Raw genomic sequence first — 17,447 nt, forward strand, 5'->3', positions numbered from 1 at the left:
ACGGACTGTAAAAGCTTTTATACATATGTAAAAAGGAAAAGACTGGTAAAGACAAATGTAGGTCCCCTGCAGACAGAAACAGGTGAATTGATTATGGGGAGCAAGGACATGGCAGACCAATTGAATAATTACTTTGGTTCTGTCTTCACTAAGGAGGACATAAATAATCTTCCAGAAATAGTAGGGGACAGAGGGTCCAGTGAGATGAAGGAACTGGGCGAAATACATGTTAGTAGGGAAGTGGTGTTAGGTAAATTGAAGGGATTGAAGGCAGATAAATCCCCAGGGCTAGATGGTCTGCATCCTAGAGTGCTTAAGGAAGTAGCCCAAGAAATAGTGGATGCATTAGTGATAATTTTTCAAAACTCGTTAGATTCTGGACTAGTTCGAGGATTGGAGGGTGGCTAATGTAACCCCACTTTTTAAAAAAGGAGGGAGAGAGAAACCGGGGAATTATAGACCGGTTAGCCTAACGTCTGTGGTGGGGAAACTGCTGGAGTCAGTTATGAAGGATGTGATAACAGCACATTTGGAAAGTGGTGAAATCATCGGACAAAGTCAGCACGAATTTGTGAAAGGAAAATCATGTCTGACGAATCTCATAGAATTTTTTGAGGATGTAACTAGTAGAGTGGATAGGGGAGAACCAGTGGATGTGGTATATTTGGATTTTCAAAAGGCTTTTGACAAGGTCCCACACAGGAGATTAGTGTGCAAACTTAAAGCACACGGTATTGGGGGTAGGGTATTGATGTGGATGGAGAATTGGTTAGCAGACAGGAAGCAAAGAGTGGGAATAAACGGGACCTTTTCAGAATGGCAGGCGGTGACTAGTGGGGTACCACAAGGCTCAGTGCTGGGACCCCAGTTGTTTACAATATATATTAATGACTTGGATGAGGGAATTAAATGCAGCATCTCCAAGTTTGCGGATGACACGAAGCTGGGTGGCAGTGTTAGCTGTGAGGAGGATGCTCAGAGGATGCAGGGTGACTTGGATAGGTTGGGTGAGTGGGCAAATTCATGGCAGACGCAATTTAATGTGGATAAATGTGAAGTTATCCACTTTGGTGGCAAAAATAGGAAAACAGATTATTATCTGAATGGTGGCCGATTAGGAAAAGGGGAGGTGCAACGAGACCTGGGTGTCATTATACACCAGTCATTGAAAGTGGGCATGCAGGTACAGCAGGCGGTGAAAAAGGCGAATGGTATGCTGGCATTTATAGCGGGAGGATTCGAGTACAGGAGCAGGGAGGTACTACTGCAGTTGTACAAGGCCTTGGTGAGACCACACCTGGAGTATTGTGTGCAGTTTTGGTCCCCTAATCTGAGGAAAGACATCCTTGCCATAGAGGGAGTACAAAGAAGGTTCACCAGATTGATTCCTGGGATGGCAGGACTTTCATATGAAGAAAGACTGGATGAACTGGGCTTGTACTCGTTGGAATTTAGAAGGTTGAGCGGGGATCTGATTGAAACGTATAAAATCCTAAAGGGATTGGACAGGCTAGATGCAGGAAGATTGTTCCCGATGTTGGGGAAGTCCAGAACGAGGGGCCACAGTTTGAGGATAGAGGGGAAGCCTTTTAGGACCAAGATTAGGAAAAACTTCTTCACACAGAGAGTGGTGAATCTGTGGAATTCTCTGCCACAGGAAACAGTTGAGGCCAGTTCATTGGCTATATTTAAGAGGGAGTTAGATATGGCCCTTGTGGCTACGGGGGTCAGGGGGTATGGAGGGAAGGCTGGGGCGGGGTTCTGAGTTGGATGATCAGCCATGATCATAATAAATGGCGGTGCAGGCTCGAAGGGCTGAATGGCCTACTCCTGCACCTATTTTCTATGTTTCTATATAACAATTACAGCACGGAAACAGACCATCTCGGCTGTTCTAGTCCGTGCCGAACTCTTACTCCCTAGTCCCACCAACCTGCACTCAGCCCATAACCCTCCATTCCTTTCTTGTCCATATAGCTATCCAATTTAACTTTAAATGACAAAATCAACTTCCCCTATTAGCCATTGTTACATGGAAATAGTTATATATGCTAAAAATTGCAAACTACCATTTAACTGATTAACAGATTATGTATTTAAATAAAATACAGAACAAATAAGAGAACTATCAATATAACTATAGTATTTATCAATGGAGGAATTTATTCGTGCTGACCTTGTTCTTTTGACTGACAGTAAATGAACAAAATCAGCGCAGATAATGGACTGCTTTCATACATTGTTCTGCATTTTATTTAAATACATGTTACTCAGTTAAATGGTAGTTTGTCTGTTTTAAAAATACCTTTTCACTAGTTCCATGAAGCTTCGCTGTAGTGGGGTGGAGATATGTCTCTGCCAAAGGAGGTGTAAGGCACTGCTTCCCGCTCCTAGCCTACAGGACAAAGTTTGGCACCTAGAAGAGAAAATCTACAGGTGCTGGAAATCCAGGCAACACACAAAATATTGCCTGGCCTGCTGAGTTCTTAAGGTATAGCACCTGCTTAGCCCCTCCACCACCCCAAAATCAGGGTCAAGTGAACCCATGGGGGCAGGTGGTGGATGGTCGTACGAGCAGCCGGTGCAGATCACAAGTCCTGGTTATGCGACCATCAACACTAGCAGACAAATCTCTGAAGAGTATTGATAATCGCCGGGGTCACCCGTCTTGTAAAGACACTGCCCAGAAGAAGGTGATGGCAAACCACTTCTGTAGAAAAATTTGCCAAGAACAATCACGGTCATGGAAAGACCCTGATCGCCCACGTCACGCGATCTGGCACAAAATGAACATGAAGCTTCGGCTAATATGTCCAATCGACTTCAGTTGAACACATGGAGGTAACAATCAGATTGGAATCGCAGAGCAGAGAAACAGGCCCTTTAGCCCACTGATTCTAGGACCAGCGGGCCCAGCCTCAGAATAGAGGGGCGTCCATTCAGAACAGAGAAGAAGAGGAATTTCTTTAGCCAGAGGCTGGGGAATCTGTGGAATTCATTGTCAGAGATGGTTGTGGAGGCCAGGTCGTTGAGTATATTTAAAGCAGAGGTTGATGAGTTATTGATTAACCAGGGCATCAAAGGCTTTGGGGAGAAGGCAGGAGAATTGGGTTGAGAGGGATAATGAATGGCAGAGCAGACTCGATGGGCCAATTGGCCTAATTCTGCTCCGGTCTTCTGGACATTGTGGTTTTGAGGTGCTCTCTCTGTGCTGTTGGGAGGAAACTCCAGAAATTGGTCCAGGCAATGAGGAAGGACTCTGACAAGTTATTACTGAAATAGAGCGTGGATTAGGCCTTTCCTGCCCTTTGAGCTGTGCCGCTGACCAATGACCAATGAGCCTACTGACCAATTATGGATGGCGTGATTCCATATGCCCCCCACCTCCCCGTCACTGTTCCACGTACGCAAACCATGCCCACACCACAGACAGCCCCAGCCCCAGCCCCAAAAAACAGGAAGCAGCAACAGAGTGCCAATGCAATTTTAAGGTGTTTTAATGAAATCAAAGACTTTGTTACAGGAATCTGGTACATCTGAGGCAACGTGCTGTTAGCAACAAGTTGCAAGACATGTATGAATGCACGTATAAGCAAAAATAAAACACAAAATCAAAACAAAAAAACAATTTAACACAAGGAATCAGTGGAGATTTAATCTTTCCCCAAATCACAGTACGAGTGCTTTTCAAAATAAGATTTATAGTGCAGTCTCTGTGCATATGCTCTCCACACACTTACTGAGAGGCACAAGACACAATGGGTTATTATTTTGTAGATCACGTACCTTAACAAGGCCACAGCAACCTGTCTCCATTTAATTCCACTGACACTCCTTTAACAGTCAGGCATTAACACACAGAATAGATCGAGATAGCTGCTATTCCACTGAGTAATTCCAATTTCAATAAATTACTTGAACGGGACAGAAAAGAATACGGGGGGGGGGAATAGTTTGATTTTTGGTTTTATACCTTCAGCTCAGAACAGAAAGGTGTGTTCTTGCCAAGGCGGGAGGAAGAGGAATGGGTGATGTTTATTCAAGACTTGTGTCAGGATGTTTCAACATGGATGTCATTGTGTTCGGCCCCACACACCTTCCCCAGTTTCACTCTCCGACACTCACGCTAAGGAGATCCAAGTGGACCCTACGCTTACCAGGATAAGGAAGCTAAGCTTCAGGACCGTGAGCCCTCCCGGGATGAAAGAAAATGGTTCATTTTCTTTCAATGCCGCCTTTCATGAATTGTATGTTTTTTTTTGGAGGGATGAGATCAGTTTGGGAAAACGACTTCCCTCTTTGGCAATCCTGTGTCAGAGTTCGAAGTTCACTGTTAGCCAATTCCAGGGATGCATTGAGGGCCTTGACTAGACTGTCCCTCAGCACATCCCTGGCACTGGATTGCCAACAGGGAAGTCATTCCCAGAGCCTGTCAGCAAGGATGGTCTCCTGGTCTCTGCTTTACACAGGAGTCCCTGTTTTCTTGGTGAATGTGGTATATGAAAAAGAAATGCAGGTATGTGTCGCTCTAGATGGCATGGATGTGGGGAGTTGGGGGTGGAATCAGAAAGCTTGAATGCCTGTCTAGTGGTGGCTCTCAGCAGATGGTGTGGGAGTGAGGGAAGAATGAGGGAGACTCATGGAGGAGATGCAGTTGGCTGGAGATGACCTTGTTGCGCACTCTGAAACTTAGAACCAGGGTCACTGGTCTTACGGCACTTCGCTCGGTGATCCTTCCAATCAGAGTGAAGCTTCAAGTCATGTGGTTCTCGTGCCACAGCCAATGAGGGAGACTCTAATGGACACAGAGGGCCGGATGTAAAGAGGCACTGGGGAATGGTGAGCCCCTCCTCTCTCTCTCTCAGCTGTTTTCGCCAGGGAGGTGGGCTTGCTTGCTCTGAGCTATCTTGTCCCCACACACCATCTAAATCCACCAGTGTTTACAAATCCATGTCCAAGAGAGACAGGGACAGTGGCCAACATGACCTGTGCAGGCAGTGGGGAGCATGTCCAGCTCTGAAGGGGACTGTGGCACACAGGCATCCGGAACTGCAAAGCACAGAACACCAGCCCCTTTCAAACAACACTACGGACGGGCGCTAAAACACCAGCCCCTTTCAAACAACACTACGGACGGGTGCTAAAACACCAGCGAAACAACAGCCTTAAAACACAACAAAACTCCATTAAGTCCAGCTACCAACCTGGGTCTCACCAACTTCCTTTGTGCAGACACTTTGACGTGTGGCAAATAAACACAGCCATGTAGGCAAGAATAAATAACACCAATGGGAAAGAAAAGGCAAACCTATTTACAGATATGCTCCAAATGCACAGAACCCATCAAGCAGTACGCCAACAGCTACCTCACAATGGTTCTGGTTGTCTTTAAACCCGGCAGTCAGGGAATCTGCTGGAATTCCAGCGAGAAGAAACAGCAGCTCCAGGGAAGACCACAAGAAAGTCTTTGAATCCCATTTCTGAGAATGTACGGCAAATTACTGGAAGATCCATGGAATCAAGGTGGTGGGGGTGGGGGAGTGGTCTGATTGATTGGAGAGCAACTGGTTTATGGTGCGTCAGGGTAAGATTCCTGTATTTTATGGAAAAAGGTTTTGTGGTGCTTCCTCCCTCATCCAAGCATTTATCCTCCTCCTGTGTCAGAGGGAAGGGACCCCAGCCAGAGGCTTCTAAAGTAGTCACTCTTGCTGTTAATATGGAGAGCCAGCAAGACGTTCAACTCCAGGGGGCATCACGCCAACCTTGTTGTGATATTTCTTCCATCCAAACCTCCTCCCAAGTTCTGGAGTCCCTTCTCTCTGCTCCACTGACAGCACAGATCAGAGAGACCTGCCTTGTGGGTGCTCCTGGGCAAAGTTATTTAAAACAATGTAACCGTATCCAAGCAAGCACCGGGCATCAGCAGGAAAAGGGTATTGGCCACGGATAGGCTCTTGTTCTTTATCTCAACATGATGGTGACACAAGTACGGACTTAGATTCAGTCCATGTTTCTGAGTTGTCCGGGGGGGCTTGTGTAATGCTCTCATCTCAAGGTAAACCCCCCCCGAACGTCACCACATGTGGGAGAGGAGTGAGAGGAATCTGTGTGTGCACCGGATCTCAGGAGGGGAAAAAATCAGAAGCAAATTCAAAGGGAAAAGCTTCCAGAAAAAGCGAAATTACGTGAGTGAACTGCATGGCCTGTAGGGAGCATTCAGTAGCTGGCTAACCACATGAGCGCAATCTCTCTTTTGTGGGCTGAGGGCAAGAGCACATTTAAACAAAGACAGCCTGCATGCTTTGGTGACGAAACCTGGCCCCCCCCACCCTCCTGCCAGCTCCATAAATTACTCTTTGCACCCCCAACAATGGCCAACGGGCACTGTACTGCAACTGTTGACTGGTCTTCACGCAATGGCGCGGGAGAATTCCTGAGGCTCGGTCTGACCTGCACTGTGGTGGGATAGCCGCCCAGTGGTGTGCTGTAGACGCGCTGCACCCGATGCGGCGTGCAGGGTCAGTAAATGACCCAATGCACAAATAATCAGCTGGTCTCTGACAAGCTGAACTAGTGGAAACAGTTACTCCTTTCACTTCCTTCCCGAAATGTGCCAGACCAACTGTCTAATTAGTAAACAACACTGAGTTATTTAATAATTAGGTAGTTCCACTGTCAGTAAAATCTGAATACAAACTTGCTGGTAAGATGCTCTTAAGAGATACTGGAATTATTAATTGATAAGATGCTCTTAAGAGTTATTATTTTAAAAATAGGGTCAAAAATGACTCAAATTTCAGATTAAGGTGAAATTCCTTTGGTTAGTGAAACACTGTCATCAGTTGAGGGAAACTACAGTTCAGGTTTATCTCTGCAAGCGCTTCTTGGGATCGGAGAAGGCTGCTTTATCGTTCGGTGGGCCCTCCCTACAACTGGAAGGTGTTCACGAAATGTAAGACTTTGGAGGCATTTTTAGTTGGGACCAAGGACGGGGAAGGTGGTGATATAAAAAAGCAAGAGAAAAGAATGTGATAGAAAACGCGGTTGCATGGAATGTATTGAATTTGACTACAGAGGCGTTTGGGAACGGAGAGGAGTGTCTAGTTACAGTGACAGTGTTAAATACGACATGACTTCCTTAGGTATGAATTTCAACTGCAGTTAGCATCTGTCTGAAAGCACAAAGTTAGCAGTTCCACGTGATAACCTCACATGGGAGGGTTTCAGGCAGCTGGATAATTCAAGGGGCCTCGTTGCGACTCATCAAGCATCAGAAATCTAAAAGCAGTTCTTCCAGGTCTGGGGAGGGGAAGGTGGGTCTCGAATGTACCAGCGTCATGTAGCGCATAACCAGTGACATTGGTAAGGTTAGAAAGCTCACTGTTCAACGTGAGGGGCAGTCAGAAAGGATCACGCATCGGCCATCAGCCTCGGTCCCGAAAGCAGAGGCTGCAGCTGCTTTTGCCAAAGGCCAAGGTCCAGCTGACAGCCACCGACCCAGTTGCTGCCCTGCCTGACTGACCGACTCGGGGAGCTTGCACCATTCCTCAAAGGACAGCGTCTACCCTCAAACACTGCCACAGGGACTGGCCGTTTCCTCGGTGAACGAACGCAGAAACCCAGCGTGCTTTGGTCACACTAACGCGAGGGCTGGCGTGGGAGGCAGCGGATGCAGACTTCCTTCGCCTCTTCAGGAAGGTGAGGGGCGGAGAGGAAACCAGCAGCGGGAAGCAGAGGGCACAGCATCCAACAGCTGGGCACCTCACCAGGAAACGCATCAAACCATCCTGTAACACACTCGAGGTCAGGCGACATCATAAACTGCCGGTACTGAACTGCACGCTTTAATCATTATCGCAACCCCTGGCGTGTGTCTGCACTGAAATGGAATGCGTTCATATACAGTAGATCAGGATTTCCTACCTGGGGTCCACAGATTCCTTGCTTAATGGTATTAGTCAATGACTTAGAAACGTTGAACCCCTGGTCTAGATGATAGAATGCATATATAGTCTATATACCATATGTGATCTATGTGGTATATAAACTATATACAACTGTCTGATATGTACCTTCCTGCTTGCTTACTTCCAGCCATCACTTGCTACCTCAGTTTGATATATATTCCAAAACCTGCTCTCTCGTCCCAGAGGGGAGCAACAGATTGATGGACAGTCTGCTGAGGGGAGGTCTCGTTTGGTGATAATTACTATTGATAAATTATGTCTGTGTGAGAGAGAGAGGACAAGGGAGGGGAGCAACATGAGAGGGGGATGGGTGGAAGCAGGAGGGAGAGGCGGAGTGAGAGAGAATCGGGGAGAATGGGTGCAGAGATACAGTGCAGGTAGATTACAACAGCAGTGCTCACTATCGTTCCGAATCCTTATTCTTCCCATTTCTGGAAAAGACAATTTGCATCTGGATTTGGCCAACACACGTGTGGCGAAATTTCTTGTCCCAGGGACGGTGCACTCAAGTGGGATTCTCTGAATTTGGGCTTGGTTGCTCAACTGAGACCAGCTATGACCTTTGGTTCATGTGGAGATGAGGTGAGGATTGGACTAGGCTGAAAAACACAACTCAATTCCTAGAGGTGTAACATATGGGTACACTGTACTGTCCAACAGCGAATCCTGCAGGATGGAGGCCTATTTTGTGGCACATTGCTCAACGCTCTGACAACATCAGGTTGAAATTACGATGGAACAAAACTCCTGCATCCGAGGGAATGCTTCCTGGGGAAGCGTAGCTGAGAAAACAAGGCATTATGGCCCTTTAGAAGCCCCTCAGAAGTGTCCACAGATATTTAACAACCACTTTGCAGTTGGCAGGGTTGGAGTGGTCAAAAGGCCCAATTGGAACAAGAACTGGTGAGGACATTTCACAGAAATAAACAAAAGGTTGCAGTCTATACATTGCCTGAACCCCTCTCCCTGGCCATTAAGAATATTGATATTTCTTACTGGATACTGTTCTAAGGTCAAAGACTGCTCTGCTACTCTAGCTGTGGTCATTCGTCCAGTCTGAACAAAGACATTGAATGCTACAGGGCTACTCATACTTGGGACACAAGGTGCGAGCTCAGTTTTGCTCTCTGCCCATCTACCAGATCGTGGGTGCTGCAACTGCCAGTGACGACCCTGACCCCAGCCAACACCCAATTCATGAAAGGTTTACTCAACTCTAAAGCTCAAGGAACTTAGAGTTAGTGTGTTAAATGGAACTGCCTGCTGTGAGCAACTGTTTCAGTCTCCCTGTAGCCCCCATCCATCTGTCCTCGTGACAATAGCTGCGCGGCAAGGAATGTCCCTCCACTAGTCTGATATGTATAGGCAGGTTAGACCCATCTTTGGAGTGTGCCGTGGTAAATCAGCAGAAAATAATCTGGTTGGGAACACTGCAGCAGCTAATGCAACAAGGGCAAGGGGACAGGAGATTCGTAGGAAGCAGGATTGGCTGAGGAACAGCTTGACTTTCTTCCCCCAATCGAAGCCTTGGCATTACCATTAAGCAAGGTGTCCGTGGATTGGGAACCCCTGAAAGGGATCCTTAGTACAGTAAACTTTTTGCTCTTCAGTTGCTCCGAGTTTGGTGGGGAGAGGGGCGATAGGGATGTACAGCTGAGACTGACAGTAAAACCAGCTATTGGCTCATGGATGAAATGTTGAAGGTGGATGGAGCCACTTGTACGGTAACGCTGAACGACCGCAGGGTTCAGGTTTAGTCATCGGCGGCATTGCTGGGGTGGGGCGGTGAAGAGCCTGCCAATTCTAAAGGCAGTTGCAGGGGATGGCGGCTGCTTGTTGAAAATGCTAAACCAGTCGCAGTGGCCATCCACCATCATACCAGGAACTGTTCCCAGTGCTGGAGAAGAAGACTTGGAGGCTCATCCTCAATACTCTGGACAGTACAGGAATGTAGGTGGCCTTTATACTGGAACACATCAGGACCTGGACAACCCAACCCAACCACTGCCACGTTCAGTCACAGACTGAGGTCATAACCGGCTGTGAACTCTGTGGGGCCAAGGGGTAGGTCATCCTCAAGATAACTGTCATAGAATCAGCACCACCCCCACCCAACCCAACGAGCACTAAACGCTTGCCTTCAAATTAGAGGAATTCCTTCATATTTCTTGGGAAGCTGGGACTCCCGTCCTCAAATAGCTGCATCAGGACCGTGACTGGGAGCTTGTCACACGCCTGGGAAGCGTGACAAGGAAGCCAGAGGACTGACAGCGCACTTGGTCACGATCGGCCTGAACGGTCTCCCTTGCCGTCTCTGATGCTCAAAATCCAACCCTTGCAATGCAAGACAGCGCAAAGGGGACAGGGTACAACACGGTAAGAGAAACTCGGCAGAGGAGCATCCTCGCTCTGTCTCAGATACGCAAGGTTATCAGGGAAGGAGGAGGCAGGTCTGAAAGTCGGGACTAGAGACAGCATTTTGGGTCAGCAGGCTGCGCACCACCCCTGATGATTAAAATGAGAGAACGAGAAACCAATTCACCCAGTGCAAAAAAAATAGTGCTACCCACGCAGATTTGGGATTGATAATGCTGGCAATAGTCAAACAAAGTTAAATTAAATGTTATTGTGCAGCTCGTGCTAAAGCACAATAGGTTGCGATTAGGTGAGAATGGAATGAATCTATCTACATTGACCAATTTGACTAATAATTACACTCAGAATGGTGGGTGGTGAATAAAGTCTATTGCACAGGGTTTACCAGTATAGTCTTGGGTTTAAGTAGCATTACCCTTCACTGAAATAAAAATTAAACAGCCCAAATGGGAGAATCTAAACCATTCCACACACAGACACATTTTGTGTGGTCTCTTTTTGGAAAAAAAAAGAGGATATTATTTTCCATCTTTACACCCTGTGGAGTCATGTGGCTAGGAAAGCTAACCAATAGGGATACAGTTATATAAAACATTAGAACTGGGAGGATTGCTCACTGAACAGGCAGATGACACACAGTATACTGTACAAGGAGGATCACTGGGTCATTAGACCTCAAGGCAAGGCACCAACCCCCCAGATAAACCAACCAAGGCCAGTGCTTCACCCCCTGGTCGTAAGGTTTCCGTCAAACCGATCAACTTGCAGCACTGTCGGGAGAGAAGAGAGAGAGAGAGAGAGGTCAGGCGTTATTTCCAAACACGATTAAACAAGTTGAATACAGAACAGAGCACAGTACAGGCCCTTTGCCCCAGGACCTTGTGCCGAACAGTGCTTTGTAAAATTGCACTGCAGCGTCTCAACCGTGGGGCAGATGCTAGGGTAGCGGTTAGCGCGATGCCATTACAGGTCAAAGTATGGAGTTCAATTCCGACATAATCTGAGAGGAGTCCGTATGTCCACAGACGTACTGGTTGGTAGGTTAATTGGTCATTGTAAAACGTCCTGTCAGTAGGCTAGGGTTAAATCAGAAGATTGCTGGGCTGGGCAGGACAGCTCGAATGACTGGTAGGGCCTATTTCGCGCTGCAATCAATCAATCAATAAATAAATTCCGTCATCTTTATAAAATTTATCTACAGCTTTCAGATGTTATCTACATCCACTTTAAATGATATAGTCTGCACAATCCTTTACTGTAGAGTTCTGGAGATTCACTACCCTCTACGAGAAGTTGCTACCAACCTCAGTTTTAAGTGACCTTACACTGATCTTGTAACTGTTGGATGAATATAGGACACAAAGCACACTACAGGCTCCTCAGACAACAACGTCAAGCTGGGTTTATAACCTACTTTAAAATCAATCCCACCCCTCCCACCTGCACAGCTTTCCATTTTTCTATCATCCACGTGCCAATCAAGAGTTTCGTAAGTGCCACCTCTACCCCCTCCCCTGGCAGAGCGCTCGATGCATCTACCACTCTCTGTGCAAAAAGTTACCTCCCACACCCCCCTCCCCAACACTTTACTCCAATCACCACGTATTAGCCATTTCTGCCTTGGGATACTTTCTTTAACTTAAAATATATCCCTGTACACATCCGTAAACCTCGAAGGGCTGTGACGAGTGAGAGTGCTCTATTTGAATATTCTGCATTAATTTCACCTGAGGTCAAGGGTGAGCCATTCCCATTTACCACACAGTGCCAGTGGTTTACTGCACTAAAGGCATGTGTCACTTCAACAGTTCCCAACCTTTTTTATGCTGTGGACCGATACCATAAAGCAAGGGGTCCGCGAACTCCAGGTTGGGAACTCGCGTGTTACTGTCTCAATCCTCCAAGCACACAATGACTAATTCCCAGGTGGGACGGCAGTGCTCAGTTACTTGTCCTAGGCACTACATCTACCTGCCCCGGCCTTATCCACTCGTTTACCAAGTCATAATGATATTCAACAGTTTACCTTCTCATAACTACCTTATATTCAGCAACTCAGCATCCAGAGGAGAGAATTTCAAAGGTTCAAGAGCTTTCAGGAAGATTATTTCCGTCACCGTGTCCTTTATCCTGGGACACTGCCTCAGATATATGCTCACTAGTTAAATATAATATTTCTCAGTGTCTACCTTGTCAATCCCTCCCAGAATCCAGAATAGTCCATTCTTCCAAATTGGGTGTAGGCCAATCTTCCTCAATCTCTGTCTATAGGACAAACCTATTTGATCTTCGTTTTATGTGGGCTTAACTCATCATGGCTACAAATGGCGCCTAAAGAATCTCTAGAAAAGGTCAAACGCAACTAACACAATTTTCCTCTTGATGTTCATCCAACAATGATATTAAAGCAAAAATGTGGGGCTGGAAAGCTAAAGATAAAATATAATTACATCAAGGCCCAAAGAGGAAGGAAAATCTATTTTCAAAATCATGACATTCTAATCAAGTTGCACTGTACAAGTTAGAAACAGTAAAGCTCCCTCTACACTGTTCCAAAACGTACTCCTAGAGCAGGGACAGCACGGGTTAGATACAGAGTGAAGCTCCCTCTACACCGTCCCATCACACACTCCCAGGGCAGGGACAGCACGGGTTAGATACAGAGTGAAGCTCCCTCTACACCATCCCATAACACACTCCCAGGACAGGGACAGCACGGGTTAGATACAGAGTGAAGCTCCCTCTACACTGTCCCATCACACACTCCCAGGACAGGGACAGCACGGGTTAGATACAGAGTGAAGCTCCCTCTACACTGTCTCATCACACACTCACAGGACAGGGACAGCATGGGTTAGATAAAGAGTGAAGCTCCCTCTACACTGTCTCATCACACACTCCCAGGGCAGGGACAGCATGGGTTAGATACAGAGTGAAGCTCCCTCTACACTGTCCCATCACACACTCCCAGGACAGGGACAGCACGGGTTAGATACAGAGTGAAGCTCCCTCTACACTGTCCCATCACACACTCCCAGGACAGGGACAGCACGGGTTAGATACAGAGTGAAGCTCCCTCTACACTGTCTCATCACACACTCACAGGACAGGGACAGCATGGGTTAGATAAAGAGTGAAGCTCCCTCTACACTGTCCCATCACACACTCCCAGGACAGGGACAGCACGGGTTAGATACAGAGTGAAGCTCCCTCTACACTGTCTCATCACACACTCACAGGACAGGGACAGCATGGGTTAGATAAAGAGTGAAGCTCCCTCTACACTGTCTCATCACACACTCCCAGGGCAGGGACAGCATGGGTTAGATACAGAGTGAAGCTCCCTCTACACTGTCCCATCACACACTCCCAGGACAGGGACAGCACGGGTTAGATAAAGAGTGAAGCTCCCTCTACACCGTCCCATCACACACTCCCAGGACAGGGACAAGTATGGGTTAGATACAGAGTGAAGCTCCCTCCACACCGTCCCATCACACACTCCCAGGACAGGGACAACACGGGTTAGATACAGAGTGAAGCTCCCTCTACACTGTCCCATCACACACTCCCAGGACAGAATCACTGATTAAGTAAAGTTCAGTCTATACTGAAAAAGGATCTGGCGCTTTCTGGTGTATATAACAAATAAACTCTTCTCAGGTTTCCAGCCAGGTACCGATATCGATTTTAACCATCTTTTCGATGACTAACTCTGCCATCTTCATCAGGGATGATGCCTGGGCATGTCTAGTCCAGTGGTGTTTATACCCCCCTGGTCCATCCCTACTGATTGGATGAGGACTAACCAATCGGGTTTCTGCTGTCCCACCTTGTTTACAACCAAATTCCAGTTCTTACTTAGAGTGAGACCTTCCTCTTTGTTAAAATTCTTTTCTCTAGTTTTATTTCAATGGTTTCCTGTACTGCACACTTCTCTGGGTAACTCAAACGGATACATCTCCTGTGTTCCTTTATGCGGGTTTTCACTGCGTGTTCTGCCTGGATGGCGTTTATTGGCCAGATGGGATGCACGGTGGAAACCTGCATCAAGGAGCACAGGAGGTGAATCCATTTGGGTTACCCGGAGAAATTTTCGGTAGCAGAACATTGCTTTCAGAATTGCCATTGGATTGGCTTCCATGGCACAAAACAAATGTGCCACACCGATGGCTTTTGCGACTGCCATTGAAATAAAACTAGAGGAAAAGAATTTTAACAAAGACAATGGTCTCGCTCGAAGTAAGAATTGGAATTTGATTGCAAACAAGGTGGGACAGTGGAAGCCTGATTGGATTAGGAGGGATGGACTACAGGGGTATAATTACCACTGGACTAGACATGCCCAGGCATCATCCCTGATGAAGATGGCAGAGTTTGTCATTGAAACGTCAGTTGAAATCGATACTTGTACCTGGCTGGAAGCCCGAAAAGAGTTTATTCCTTCCTGCATACTGTCCCATGACACACTTGCAGGTTATATACAGAGTAAATGTCTCTACAGTGCCCCATCAAACATCCCCAGGGTTGGGACAGTGCATGTTGATGCAAATCTTTCTTTCTTTTTAAATCTTTTTATTGAGTAAGTATACAAAAAAGGTAAGCCATATAAACATTAATACAATGTTAAAGTATAATAAAATTCCAAAAGATAACAATACCAAAAAGAAAATACTACAAACAATGTAATTTAAGCATAAGAAACCAAGATAACATAATAGTATACTAGATTTTATATATATCAATGGAAAAAAAGAAAAAAAAAACCCCAAAAAAAAAACCCACCGTGCAACTAACTAAAAGCAAAGCAAAGCAATGGGCTAACTTGAAACCAAACAGAGTTAAACTTAAAATCACGTCCTCAATCCCGACCTCCATTAAAACAGTGAAGAGAAAACAAGAAGGGTAAATATTACATTAAATGAAAATATCGAATAAAAGGTCCCCAAATCTGTTCAAATTTAAATGAAGAATCATAAAGGTTACTTCTAATTTTCTCCAGATTCAAACATAAAATCGTCTGAGAAAACCAAAAAAAGGTAGTTGGAGCATTAAGCTCTTTCCAATGTTGTAAAATACATCTTTTCGCCATTAAAGTAAGAAATGCAATCATTCTACGGGCTGAAGGGGAAAGATTACTAGAAATTTTAGGTAGTCCAAAGATAGCAGTAATAGGGTGAGGAGAGATATCTATATTTAATACCTTAGAAATAATATTGAAAATATCTCTCCAAAAAGTTTCCAAAGTAGGGCAAGACCAAAACATATGAGTTAAAGAGGCTATCTGCCCCGAACATCTATCACAGAAAGGATTAATATGCGAGTAAAAACGCGCTAACTTATCTTTGGACATATGTGCTCTATGAACCACTTTAAATTGAATTAGGGAATGTTTAGCACAAATAGAGGAAGTATTAACTAATTGTAAAATCTGCCCCCAATCATCCACAGAAATGGTAAGCCCCAATTCCTGTTCCCAATCTACCCTAATCTTATCAAATGGAGCTTTCCTAAGTTTCATAATAATATTATAAATCATAGCCGATGCACCTTTCTGACATGGATTAAGGTTAATTATCGAATCTAAAATATATATAGGAGGAAGCATTGGAAAGGAAGTAAGTATAGTACTTAGGAAATTTCTAACTTGTAAATATCTAAAAAAATGTATTCTTGATAAGTTATATTTATTAGATAATTGTTCAAAAGACATAAGGGAACCATCTAAAAATAAATCCAAAAACCGTAAAATACCCTTAGTCTTCCAAGTTTGAAAAGCGCGATCCGTAAAAGAGGGAGGAAAAAATATGTTACCTAAAATAGGAATCGCTAACCCGAATTGATTAAGATCAAAAAATTTTCTGAATTGAAACCAAATGCGCAAAGCATATTTAACTATCGGGTTAGAGACCTGCTTAAGACGTTTCGAATCAAAAGGAAGAGAGGAACCTAAAATAGAACCAAGTGTATAACCCTGAACAGATTGTAATTCCAATGCTACCCATTTAGGAATAAATAGTATGTCCCGGTCAAGTAACCAAAATTTCATATGTCGAATATTAATAGCCCAATAATAAAATCTAAAGTTAGGTAATGCTAAACCTCCATCTCTCTTAGCTTTCTGTAAATGTATTTTACCCAGTCTCGGATTCTTGTTCTGCCAAATAAATGAAGAAATTTTAGAGTCAACTTTATCAAAAAAAGATTTAGGAACGAAAATTGGTAATGCCTGAAACACATATAAAAATTTTGGCAAAAAAAACATCTTAACTGCATTAATACGACCAATCAAAGTTAAATATAAGGGAAACCATTTAGATGAAAGTTGAGTAATATGGTCTATTAATGGTAAAAAGTTAGTCTTAAATAAATCTTTATGTTTACAAGTAATTTTAATCCCAAGATATGAAAAGTAATTATTAATCAATTTAAATGGAAATTTATAATATAAGGGAAGATGTTTATTAATCGGAAAAAGTTCACTCTTACTAAGATTTAATTTATAACCTGAGAAAAGACCAAATTGTGCTAATAACTCTAAAACAGCAGGAATGGATCTCTCAGGATTAGAAATATATAAAAGTAAATCATCAGCATAGAGTGATAATTTATGGGACTTTAATCCCCGAGTTATCCCAGTAATATTTAAAGATTCTCGAATAGCAATTGCAAGAGGTTCTAATGCAATATCAAATAATAGGGGACTAAGAGGACAGCCTTGTCGAGTACCACGAAAGAGAGGAAAAAAAGGTGAGTTTAAGGAGTTAGTACGAACCGAGGCTACAGGGGAGTAATATAACAGTTTAATCCAGGATATAAATTTCAAGCTAAAATTAAACATTTCAAGCACCTTAAATAAATAAGGCCATTCTACTCTATCAAAAGCTTTCTCGGCATCTAAAGAAATAACACACTCAGGAACATTTTGTGAGGGAGTATAAACGATATTTAACAATGTACGAATATTATAAAAAGAGTAACGACCTTTAATAAAACCCGTTTGGTCTTCCGAAATAATAGAAGGAAGTACTTTTTCTAGTCTATTTGCTAATAACTTAGAAAAAACTTTAGAATCAACATTTAATAAAGATATTGGTCTATAAG

The 17,447-nt window shown here is 44.5% G+C and overlaps 1 protein-coding gene across 2 annotated transcripts in view; it reads right to left on the reverse strand.

The window, feature by feature from the left end:
• Positions 1-3,479: 3,479 nt before the first annotated feature.
• The window catches only part of rab4b (RAB4B, member RAS oncogene family), an 84,587-nt gene continuing 70,619 nt past the window's right edge, over positions 3,480-17,447 (reverse strand). For both annotated transcript variants that reach the window (XM_063059942.1, XM_063059941.1), the window contains exon 8: positions 3,480-11,113. The gene's annotated coding sequence lies outside the window, so the exon portion shown is untranslated. The remainder of the gene's footprint in view (positions 11,114-17,447) is intronic.

Source organism: Mobula hypostoma, chromosome 10, assembly GCF_963921235.1.
Source record: "Mobula hypostoma chromosome 10, sMobHyp1.1, whole genome shotgun sequence".
Lineage (NCBI taxonomy): Eukaryota > Metazoa > Chordata > Chondrichthyes > Myliobatiformes > Myliobatidae > Mobula > Mobula hypostoma.